This window comes from Echinops telfairi, unplaced genomic scaffold, assembly GCF_000313985.2.
Source record: "Echinops telfairi isolate 266 unplaced genomic scaffold, ASM31398v2 ScPeMD7_18;HRSCAF=68, whole genome shotgun sequence".
Lineage (NCBI taxonomy): Eukaryota > Metazoa > Chordata > Mammalia > Afrosoricida > Tenrecidae > Echinops > Echinops telfairi.
In genome coordinates, this window is record NW_022103915.1 from 88,047,426 (window position 1) to 88,059,686 (window position 12,261).

Genomic DNA, 12,261 nt, shown 5'->3' on the forward strand with positions numbered 1-12,261 from the left:
TGATGTACAAATACGCTTTACACAATTGATGTGTGTATGGATTGGGATAACAGTTGTATGAGCCCCTAATAAAATGTTTAAAAAAAAAAAACTCACTGCCATCATTTCAGTTCTGACTCATGGCAACCCTAGTCATACTTCATACATTATGTTTTTGAACTTGTTTGTATTTGTGTTTGCAGCTCTTTCTTCTCATTTTAAGTTGTGCCCCATCAGCAAAACTAAAGGTTCAAAAGCTTTACTCCATCCATGCCATGGTTTTGAGGAGGCTGTGTTTCCCCAGTTGTATTTTGGGTACTTTCCAATATGAAAGCTTAATTTTCCATTTCTATATCAGACAATGGTCCAATGTTATTCATAAGATCTTCAGGGACTAATTCCTTAGAGGGTGACCATTTATTCCTTCTTCCCATTATATATTAATCTGAAAACTCTGCTGAACCCTATCCACTTGGTATTGTAAATGCTCTCAAAATTACATAATTACAACAACATGCAAGGCACTCCAGTATGACACACTAACAGACAAGTTGCTTTAAGCAGGTGCAAAAAAACAGATAGCAGGTTGCATTCACCTTAGAGTGTCCCAACCTGGTGATAATCAGCAACTGGAAAAATGCATTCTTCTTCATTACCCTGTAGGTTCTCCATGACCTGTGGCTTGGTTCCCCTCATCACACAGCAATGCAACACCACCTTCACCCTCAAAGTTAACGCTCACCCACAACATTGCTTGGAAAGGAACATTGCATGGAACAAGGGACATCATTGATGATATCAGATGAATCTTGCCTCAAAGAAGAGGATACCAGAAAGATGTTTGCTTGTGTTTTATTGACTATGCCAAGGCATTCGACTGTGTAGGCCATAACAAACTATGCATAGCCTTGAGTAAAATCAGAATTCCAGAACACTTCATTGTACTCATGTGGAACTTCGACATGGATCAAGAGACAGTTGTGAAAACAGAACAAGAGAATACTGCATGGTTTAAAATAAGGAAAGGTGTGTGTCAGGGTTGTATCCTCTCATCATAATCATTCAATCTGGGCAAATCATTAGAGAAGCTAGCTTTTAGGAAGAAGAATGTGGCACCAGGTTGAAGGAAGTCTTATTAGCAGCCTGTGATATTCAGATAACAGAACCTTGCTTGCTGAAAGTGAAGAGAACTTGAAACACTTATTGTTGAAGATCAAAGATGATAGCCTTCAGTGTGGATTAGAACTCAATGTAAAGACAAAAATACAACTAGACCATTAGGTAACATAATGATAAATGTAGAAACGGTTTAAGTTGTCAAGGATTTAATTTTGCTTGGATCCACAATCAATGTTCATGAAAACGGCAGTCAAGAGATCATATAATGTATTGTATTGGGTAAATCTTCTGCAGAAGACCTCTGCAGAGTGTTGAAAAGCAAAGATGTTACTTTGAGAACTTAGGTGTGCCTAACCCAAGCCATGATATTTTTAAACCACCTCATATGCATGTGAAAATTGGACATTGAAAAAAAAAAGAAAATTGGAAATTGAACTATAGAAGAATAATCAGTGTATTTGAATGATGGTATAGGCAAAGAATATTGAAAGTACCATGGACTGCCAAAAGAACAAACAAGTCTGTCTTGGAAGAAGTACAGCCAGAAAGGAAGGATGATGAGATTTCACCTTACATACTTTGGACATGTTATCAGGAGAGACAAACCCCTGGAGAAGGCCATCATGCTTGGTAAAGTTGAGAGACAATACAGAAAGAAGAAGGTCTTCAGGGAGATGGATTGACACAGTGGCTGCAACAATGGGCTCAAGCATAGAACAATTGTGAAGATGATGTAGGACAGGGAAGCATGTTTTCTTTTGTGTATAAGGTTACTATGGGTCAGAACCAACTAGAGGGCACTTCACAACAGAAGAAATTGGTGAATCTTGTAGACACATTACATACCTTTACTACATAATGAATGAATAGACTATAGCATATACAGTCCATGTTATACTATGCTGCATAAGAGAAAAAAGAAGCTTATGAGGTACTGTGTAACCTGAATGAACCTGGAGGTTCATAAAGGAAATAAATCATATACAAAGTCATTTACAAAATTACATTTAGATATTGTTTGGGGCCACTATAATAAAAAGTTAAGAAAAGATTTCCACAGCAAGAAACAGTCTTTGATGGTTCTCAGGGTGGGATGGACATAAAGGAGAGTAAATCACTAACGAGAAATATATTAACTTGTGTGAAAGGAAAAGCAATATACAACATAGGGGAAGTATCACAACCTGACCAAAGCAAAGGAATATACTTAAAAGATTCATAAGAGTAAAGAGACCAAAAGTAGATACTATTGCATAGACAATCCAGCAGTAATAGTGATAATGAACAATGTCCAGAAGTGGATACAGACACACAAACTGAACATATGTGAGAATTTGAATTGGAGTACTCCCATGAGTATATGAGGGATACTCCCCAAAAAACCTGGATTTTTTTCCAAAGCTATGCATTATTATTATTTTTTTTTTTACAAAACAACCTTATCATCTTCAAAGTACTCCCCGTTACATGTAATACATTTGCTAAATCTGTGATTCCATTCTTGGAAACATTTTTCAAATTCATCTGTTTGGATGGCTGACAGCACCTCTGTGTTAGCCAGGGTTCTCTAGAGAAAACACATTCATGAATGTGTATATATATTCATGAATATATATATATTCATATATATGTATATTTATATTAATCCACACAGCAGTACAGAGGACTCAGTTCAACTCACTTTCATCCTTCAACTCACATGGGCTGCCAGTTCAAGGTCAAGGAAGTGGACAGCGGAGTTTTCCTTCAAGCAAGATAGGCAGAGTCTGTCAGCAGGCAACAGACAGCAGGGTGGGTCAGCAACAGTCAGTAACACGGGAGCTTATCAAAACAGGCCCCAATTGGATCTCAAACTCCAACAATGCATGGTGACAGGATCCACCAGCCTCAAGCTCAAGCAATGATGTACACAGCAACATGGCAAAGCAGGTCTCGAAGGAGCCTCAAGCCCTAGAGACACAATCCACTTGGCTTGGCCCACAGGTGGTGCAGCGCACTAGCTCAAGCAGTAGCATGCTGGTCCGATCACCAGGGAGGAAGAGAGAAGATGGGATGCTGGATGTCTTTATTGATTTTGGTTGCCCTCCAATCAAGCTTCAACCTAATTAAACTCTGCCAAGATGTTCCTATTGGGCTAGTTGGCACAATAAACCCACCTATCACAACTTCCTTCATTTTTTCTTCATTTCTTCTAAGTTTTTAAGTCACTGTCCTTTCATGTCCTTTTGCATTCATGAAAACAAAAAGAAGTCACAGAAGTGAGGTCAGGTGATGGGTGGGGCAAGAAAGGCATGCTATTTCCTTGTCAAAAACTGGTGCACTGAGATGACTGTGTGAGCAGGTGCATTGCTGTGGTGGCAAAACTAGTCCCCTGTCTGCCACAAATCAGGCCTTTCTTTGAGATCATTTTATTGGGGGCTCTTACAGCTCTTATAACAATCCATATATCAATTGTATCAAGCACAATTGTACATATGTTGTTGTCATCATTTTCAAAGCATTTTCTTTCTACTTGAGCCCTTGGTATGAGCTCCTCTTTTTTCCCTCCCTCCCCACCCTCCCACCCTCATGAACTGCCAATAAATTATAAATTATTTCCATATCTTACACCATCTGCTGTCTCTCTTCACCATGTTCTTTTGTTCATCCTCCTCAAGTGTGTGTGTGTGTGTGTTATACATTGATAATTGTGATCAGTTCCCCCTTTCTCCCTTTTTTTGCCCCACCTTCTCCCTATCCTCATGGTATCACTACTCCCATTATTGTTCCTGAGGGGTTTATCTGTCCTGGATTCTCTGTGTCTAGAGCTCTTATCTGTACCAGTGTATATGCTTTGGTCTAGCAGGATTTGTAAGATAGAACTGGAGTCATGGTAGTTGGATGGAGGAAGTATTAAAGAACTAGAGGAATGTTGTGTGTTTTCTTGGTGCTATACTGCACCCTGGATGGCATGTCCCTTACTTGTGACCCCTCTGTGAGGGAATCTCCAATTGTCTACACATGGCCTTTAGCTCTCCACTCCAACCCCTCTCATTTGCATCAATATGATTGTTTGGGGTCTTCTGATGCCTGATACCTAAATCAGGCCTTTTTTGTAGCACTCTGTTAAGTTATCTTTTCAGAACCTCTAAATAGAAAGCTTGATTAACAGTCTGACCTGGTGGAATGAACTCCAAATGTACTACAAGTCAACATTTTCATCAGGTTGGGAAGTTGACAGACATCCAGAATGAGAATTGTCATCAGTTGACATATCACATTTTTGAAAAGAGAAAATCAGTCATACACTTGGGTTTTTCTCATAATGTTGTCCTTGTAAGCTGTGTTAAACATCATAACAGTTTCTGTGGTATTTTCCCAAGCAGGAAACAAAATTTCACAGGAACACGCTGTTTTCTTAAATTAGCCATCACCAAAAATGAGGTTTGAGTGAAACTGCTTTTTTAAAAAATTTAATCATTTTATTGAGGCTCATACAATTCATTACAATACCTAGATCAATTGTGTAAAGCACACCTATACATTTGTTGCCCTCATCATTCCCAAAATTTGCTTTCCTCTTGGGTTCCTGGAATCAGCTCATTTTCCTTTTCCCCCCTCCCCCTCCCTTCCCCCTCCCCCATGAACCCGTAATAATTTATAAATTATTATATCTTATCTTACACTGCCCGGCGTCTCCCTTCACCCACCCCTCTGCTGCCCATCCCCCAGAGAGGAGGTTATATGTAGATCCCTGTGATCAATTCCCCCTTTGTACACCCCCACCCCTTCCACTGTCACCCCTGGTCCTGAGTGGTTCATCTGTCCTAGATTCCCTGTGTTTCCAATTCCCAGCTGTACTGCTGTGCATCCTCTGGTCTAACCAGGTTTGCAAGGCAGATTGAGGTTATGGTAGCTGAGGGGAGGAAGCGTTTAAGAACTAGAGGAATGTTGTGGGTTTCATTATTGCTATACTGAACCCTAAGTGACTCATCTCCTCCCCACTACCCCTCTGCAAGGTATGTCCAGTTGTCTAGAGATAGGCGTTGGGTCCCCATCACGTGCCACCCTCATTGACGATGATGTGATTCGCCCCCCCACCTCTGCCTTTGGTGCTTGAAACCTGGTCCCTTCGGCCCTTCATGATCACACATGTTAGTGTGCTGCTTCCATGTGGGCTATGTTGCTTCTGGGCTATTTGGCCGCTTGTTTACTTTCAAGCCTTTAAGTCCTCAGATGCTATAGGTTTCGATAGCCGGGCACCATCAGCCTTCTTCACTACACTTACTTATGCACATTCGTCTTCAGCGTTTACGTGGGGAAGGTGGTCACACAATGATGGTTTTTGTTCTTTGGTGTCTGCTACCTGATTTCCTCAATACCTTGTGTTTGCACAGGCTCGTGTGCTTCTTCTCTGTGGGATTTGTTGCTTCTGAGCTAGATGGCCGCTTGTTTGCCGTACAAGCCGTTAAGACCCCCAGACGTTATATCTTTTGATAGCCGGGCACCATCAGCTTTCTTCACCACATTTGCTTATGCACTCGTCTGTCTTCAGCGATCATGTGGGGAAGGTAGATATCATGAAATGACCGTTTAGCTGAGCATCGTGCTCTTGTATTAGGGGAATGCGCATGAGGAGGCCCAATGTCCACCTGCCACCCTACCACCAAACCTATAATTATTTGCACCTAGGTCCATTCCCCCCATAATCTTAAATATATTTACATATGTACATGTCTGTATTTAGGCTTCTATGTATGTCCTTTGCCTCCTTCTTCTTTCCTCTATTTCTTTACGCTTTCCTCCTCTCCCATTACCATGTTCAGCCTTTATTCTGGTTTCAGTAATTCCTCTCAGTTACCTTGCCCTTGGTCACTCCCTACCAGTCCTCCCATCCCCTCCCTACCATTGGTTTTGAACCATTTGTTGTTCCCTTGTCCCAAGGTTGGCCAACACTCCCCCCTTCCCCTACCTCCCATACTCCCATGTCCCTCCAGGGCCATTGGTCCCTTTATTTTCTTCACTGCTTTTATGAAAAATTCTCTGTTGCCAGAGAGAAACTTCCCAAGCATTGCCATTGTGTGCACTAACTCAGAGTGAGCTGCTCAATGCTCGCTGTGTTATTCTGGGTACTTTAGAGAAACAAACCCACAGAAACTCATGTATAAGAGAGAGTTTTATATAAAGGGTAAGTGCACATCAAGAAAACATCCCAAACCAGTGCTGCCCAAGCCCACAAGTCCAACATTAACCTATAGGTCTGACACCAATCCACAAAGTCCTCTTCCATCTCACAAAACACATGCAATGATGCTGACTGCAGGAGGAAAGCTGAAACAGTGAACTACACATAAGCATCTCAATGCTAGCAGGGGTCTCCACACAGCTGCTCCAATACCCAGGGCTGCATCAGGGTTGGTCCATGCGGCTTCTCCTTGGGGATATCTTGTAGGAAGTGAGCCTTGCCAGTTGAAGCAGGGAACTGGCTAAGGCAGCTGCAGCCCACCCCGACCATCACAAAGCAAGAGACCTGAGAACTAGAAAGGCAAGGCTCACGGAGCCATTTATCCCTCCGCCCTTCAATTAACCCCACATGTGTTTATCGGCCAGGTTGGCACAATAAACTTTAACTAAGTCACTTGCCTCATGGGAAAATTGCATATTACGAAAGCTCTAATCTGCCCAATGCAATTTCATTTTTTTGGCTTTTTTTTTTGGGTAAACCCCCTCCTATAAATGTATAGGTTTAGCAGAGGATATGTATTTGTATGTGCTGCAAATAATCAGCTATCTGAGGAGATAGTAGGGTATAAACAAACTAGCAAAAATTAAGCCAAACTCACTTCTATAGATGCACTGCTAACTCATAGTTACTCCCTGTGGATTTCTCAAATTATAATGTTTACTGGAATAGAAAGTCCCATCTTTCTCTCTAGGAGCTGCTAGTGGTTGTGAAATGCCCACCATGATAATGGAAACTCAACCTATAACTATTACACCACTAGGTCTCCTAGAGTGTGCAAAATAGTGCAAATTTATTAGCCATCTTCACACATGTTGAGTGACGGATTTAGGACAACAGTCTCTGAAGACATCTAGGTTCATTAGTACAACATAGTTCTCAAACACATTCATCTATTGTGGTTTTAAAAGCTTGCAAGCAACCATCTGAATTATGAGATGCAACTATTGACCTTATTTGTCCAGAGCAAGGAAGAATCAATAAAAACAAAAACTAAAGAAACAATTAATCCCAAGGACTACCTGACTGGGTAAACCATGCTTTTTATTACCCAGATGCCACAAGAACTAAAAGGTCACTACCATTACTAACTGCTCTGGCCAGAGTCACACCAGAAAATCTTGGACAAAGGTGGAGAAAAATAATGTCAAATATTCAAAATAATTGAAAAGATCAGATGTACTTATCTGATAGATACTGGCACAACCTCTAAAATTATGGCCCTTTGACACCCTTCTAGCTTGGAGGTTGTTCCCCTGAGGGGGTGCAAATGTTGGCCAAAGGATAGGCTTGTTACGTGAATAATAGCACCAAGGAGAAACATACTCCTTAGAACAATCAATCATATGAGACCAAAATGACAACATTTGCCCAAAAGAAAATTACAGAAAGCAAATAGGAACAGGACAAAAGGAAGAATGCAAAAGGAATATCAAAGGAGGGAGTGAGAAGGCTGCTTTTATATTGAGGGAATTGCAACAAATTCATGAAACAAAATGTGTATAAATTATTGAAGGCAAAATTAATTTACTTTTTAAACTTTTACTAAATAAAATTAAAATCTTAAAAAGAAAGAAAATACCCTCCAAACCCTAAGCTTTTACCTCTGGCTAATTTTCAGACTCAGTGTAAGCAGGAAGTGAAGGTTGACAAATCATTGGAGTTCCAACATAGTCAATCTTCAAATACTGAGTGTTTCCTCACACTCCCCTGTCCCCAACAAAACACGCACAGATTTTTTTTCCTTCTTCTTCTTCTTCATCCTCCTCCTCCTCCTCTTCTTTTTTGTACTAATGTCACTGAATTGTACACATGAACATGTTAAAATGGTGAATTAGAGCAAAATTAAAAGATTAGATTTTACAAGTTTAGAAAGATCACTAAACCACTAACTTCAACCCACATCATGCAAAACAAATCTGATTTACAGAGTGTGGTAGCTATATAATCTCTTGTCAATTTGAGGGCATTAAGAGTGAAGGGGTGGGGTTTAGCCTGTCAATCAGGTTGCAGCATGATGACCACATTTGTAGGTACTACAGAGATGAATAGCTCACTAGACGCTGGACTCACTATCTCCCCTCTGCCTTCCCTTTCCTGCTGTTGAGACAGAGAACTGGAGGAGCCATATAGACCCCATGCCATTGTTGAGATGCTGCCACCGCCATGGGATCCACAAAACTTTATTCCTACCAGCCTGTGATCTTTCTGCATTTGGCAGTCTGAAGAGGTATTTATGGACTAGTATTGGACTTGTGGGCTAACATTGGACTTGTGGACTTGATCTGGACTGGGCTGGGATATTTACTCAATATTCAATTGCCAATTGCTCTTAGATCTACACACATATAAGTATCTCTGGATTTGTTTATCTTGTCAATGTGGAATAACACACAGTTACCATATTATTGTATCAAAAATGATCAGTTACCAACAACAAAAATCCAATACATATAAATAAACAAAAATAATCCGACCTGTTAACAGGAGAAAATGGTAACTATACAAGGAAAGTAGATAAATTGGACTTACTAGATGAAGTCTGATTCAATAATTTGAATATTCTCAAAGAGCTAAAGGAAGACATGAATAAGAACTAAGGAAATCCATGAGGAAAAAAAGAAAGACACATTTCAAAAAATAGAGAATCAGTAAAGAGAGAAAGTATAAAAAGGAACCAAACAAATATTCTGGAGCTGAAAAGCACAACAGAAACTTAGAAATTAACAAAACAATTTCTATAACAGATATGAGGAGGCAGGAGACATATTAAAATAATTTGAAGACAGATCAATTGGAATTACCTAGTCTCAGGGGTAGAAAGAAAAGAAGGATGAAGCAAAATTAGCAGAGTTTAAGAGACCAGTGGGACATCATCAAGCATACCAACACATACGTTATCAGCATCCCAGAAGGAGAAAAGGGAATAAAAAGTATGAGTAGGATATTTGAAAAGAAATGGCCCAAACATCCCCAATTTGATAACACATATGAATCCATCCATCCAAGAGACCCAATGAATTGTAAGAGATAAGTACAGAGATTTATACCAAGCCACATTATAATCAAATTGTTGAAATCCAAACACGAATAGAAAATTCTGAAAGCAACTAGAGGAGGTAGTAGGAAAGAAAGACAAATGAGAATGGGGAAGTAAAACGGTGAAATGAGTGTTGCTGCAACGCTGAGGTTCTTTCAGCTATTGTTATCAAACACAAGTGCATAAATCGATGGATGGAAAATTGACTCACTGTGTAAACTTTCACCCAAGTCAAAAAAGAACCCCATAATTTGTGGAAAATAGAAACGGTTGACTCTTTTTATTCAAGTTTCAGTGATACACATATCAGTTTATTCATAATGCTATTGTGCACAATGTTTAATTTGATAGGATAGGACCCTGTGAGATCAGAGAGAAATGGAAGATCATGGGAAGTTCTTCCTAGAAAAGTAGATTTTCTTTTTATGGACTCTCATACCTAATTTCTCCTATCATAGTTCTAACATCACTGAATATTTTATGATTGTCTGTATATTCCACTAAACTGATAAGCTCTTGAGCCTTGGAATGCATGAGGCTGTTCCTAAATACTCTCTTAGCTAAGTGCCCAGACCTGAAATACAGTGGTTGCTTGGCAAATAGTTGTTGATTACATATTGAAATGACATGTTACATATTTATTATAGTTATGTTTTGATTACAAAAATGGCTACTTAACAATATATTACATAAAGTCAGTATGAGGATTAACTTAACAGTAAGTAAAGAACTTAATCCTAAGATTAAGACATTGAGATCCTACTTCCTTTGATATTTATATATAGGAGTCTAATTCATCATAAAATGATTATGTCCAAAGCCTCTAAAATTAACAAATAGTATTATCCAAGTAACATCCAAGGGATTATAGATGGACTTGTCATAAGGCACAAGTTATTTTCTTTGAGTTATCTTAATACACACCTATATGGATAGAAGACAATGCCAAGAATTATTAGATGATTCATTCAGTTACTCAAGTATGAGTTATTAATCAATTCTCCCTTTTGATATTTTAGCATCAACCCATGAAAAAATTATTTGAGTTCTCTGAATATCAGTTTGGTCAATACAAAAGTTAACTTTCCTTTATGTTTGTGTTTTAAGGATACAGGAACATTTACAACTCACCATAGGAGCTGAATCTATTGAGTCAAATACACATCCTATTATCAAGAGGAAGAATCCATTTCATAAAGAGAGGAAATAATTATATAAAAAGCTATTTTCTATGAAAATGTACTAATTTAACAGCCAAATGTATATTAATTGGTAACACTAAGGTTTATGCTTACATCAGGCAAAGTTTAACCATAGGTGTGTATTTTTTTCACCTGTAATATAATTTCTGTCATCAACTCTCACTGATATGCATTCATCTGTGGAAAAGAAAAATTAAAAACAATACATAATAAAAATAAAAGTATATATTTTTAAAATGTTGAAATTCTGTTTTTTTAATAATCATTTTATTGGGGGCTCATACAACTCTTATCACAATCCATACATACATCCATTGTCTCAAGCACATTTGTACATATGTTGCCATCATTGTTTCCAAAGTATTTTCTTTCTGTTTGAGCCCTTGGTATCAACTCCTCATCCCCCCCCCCTTTTTCCCTCCCTCCCTCATGAACCCTTGATAAATTTACAAATTATTATTATTTTTTCATTTCTTGTACTGTCCGGTGTCTCCCCCATCTCTCTGTCTGTTGTCTATACCCCTGGGCAAGGGTTATAGATAGGTCATTGTGATTCATCTGGGGAAGGAAGAAGTGAAATGATGTTTTTATTTCTTCTCTCAGACTTCCAAAATCAGACCCAAGAAACAGATGCTCTGTCTGATGTCTTGAACTGTTTCTCCTTGATGGTTCACCTCTGATTAGTAAATGAAATTTCATTTTTATGTGACTAAGAAAAATCAAACTATTAGGATAAATCTAGTTTATAAACAAATAAACATATAAGATGAGGGGGGAAATTGCAGTATATATTCCCAAATGTATGTGAGGGTTTGTGTGTGTGTGTGTGTGTGTGTGTGTGTGTGTGTGTGATTGATGCTGTAACATCCAGGGGATTCCACCTCATAACAGCTCTGTATGACCGAGTAGACCTGCCTTGCGGGGTTTCTGGGGCTGTAATCTCTATGGGAGCAGATTGACAGGTTCTTCTCTCACGGCGCAGCTGATGAGTGTGAATGGAATGCTTACTCACTTTGTCACCAGGGCGCTCTCTCTACATAAGCATATAAAGTCCCTGGTGGTGCACATGGCTAATATACTTGGCTGATAATCGAGTATAATGTTGGAAGTTCAGGTCCACCCAGAGTCACCTTGGAAGACAGACCTGGTTATCTACTTCCAAATACACCCAGCCATTAAAAGACCTATGGAATTCAGTTCTACCTCTGACCTTCATGGTCACCATGAATATGAATTGACTTGACGGAAGCTATATGATTTATAAGGATTACTGGTGGTATAGTCGTTAAATGTTAGGTTGCTAACCACCAGGTCAATAATTTGAAACTATCAGCCCCTCCTTGGGAGAAAAATGAGGCTTTCTTCTCCCATGAAGAATTACAGTCTGGGAAACCCACAGGGGCAATTATACCCTGTTCTATAGGATTGCTATGAGAAAGAATAAACTCAATGATACAGAGTTGAATTTTTGAGTTTTTGGATATGTTTTCAAATATATACATTTAAATATTTGCATATTTTATATACACACTCGTGCACAATCATATACATACGTCGTTTTGTGGACATCAGTAATTGTTTATAATAAAATTCATTACAGATTATATCAATCTAATAAAATTGAACCATTGACTAGACTCATTTAAAAATAACATTTCCTTGAATAAGCAAGACCAGAGAACTCTATGCAAAGCTGGGAT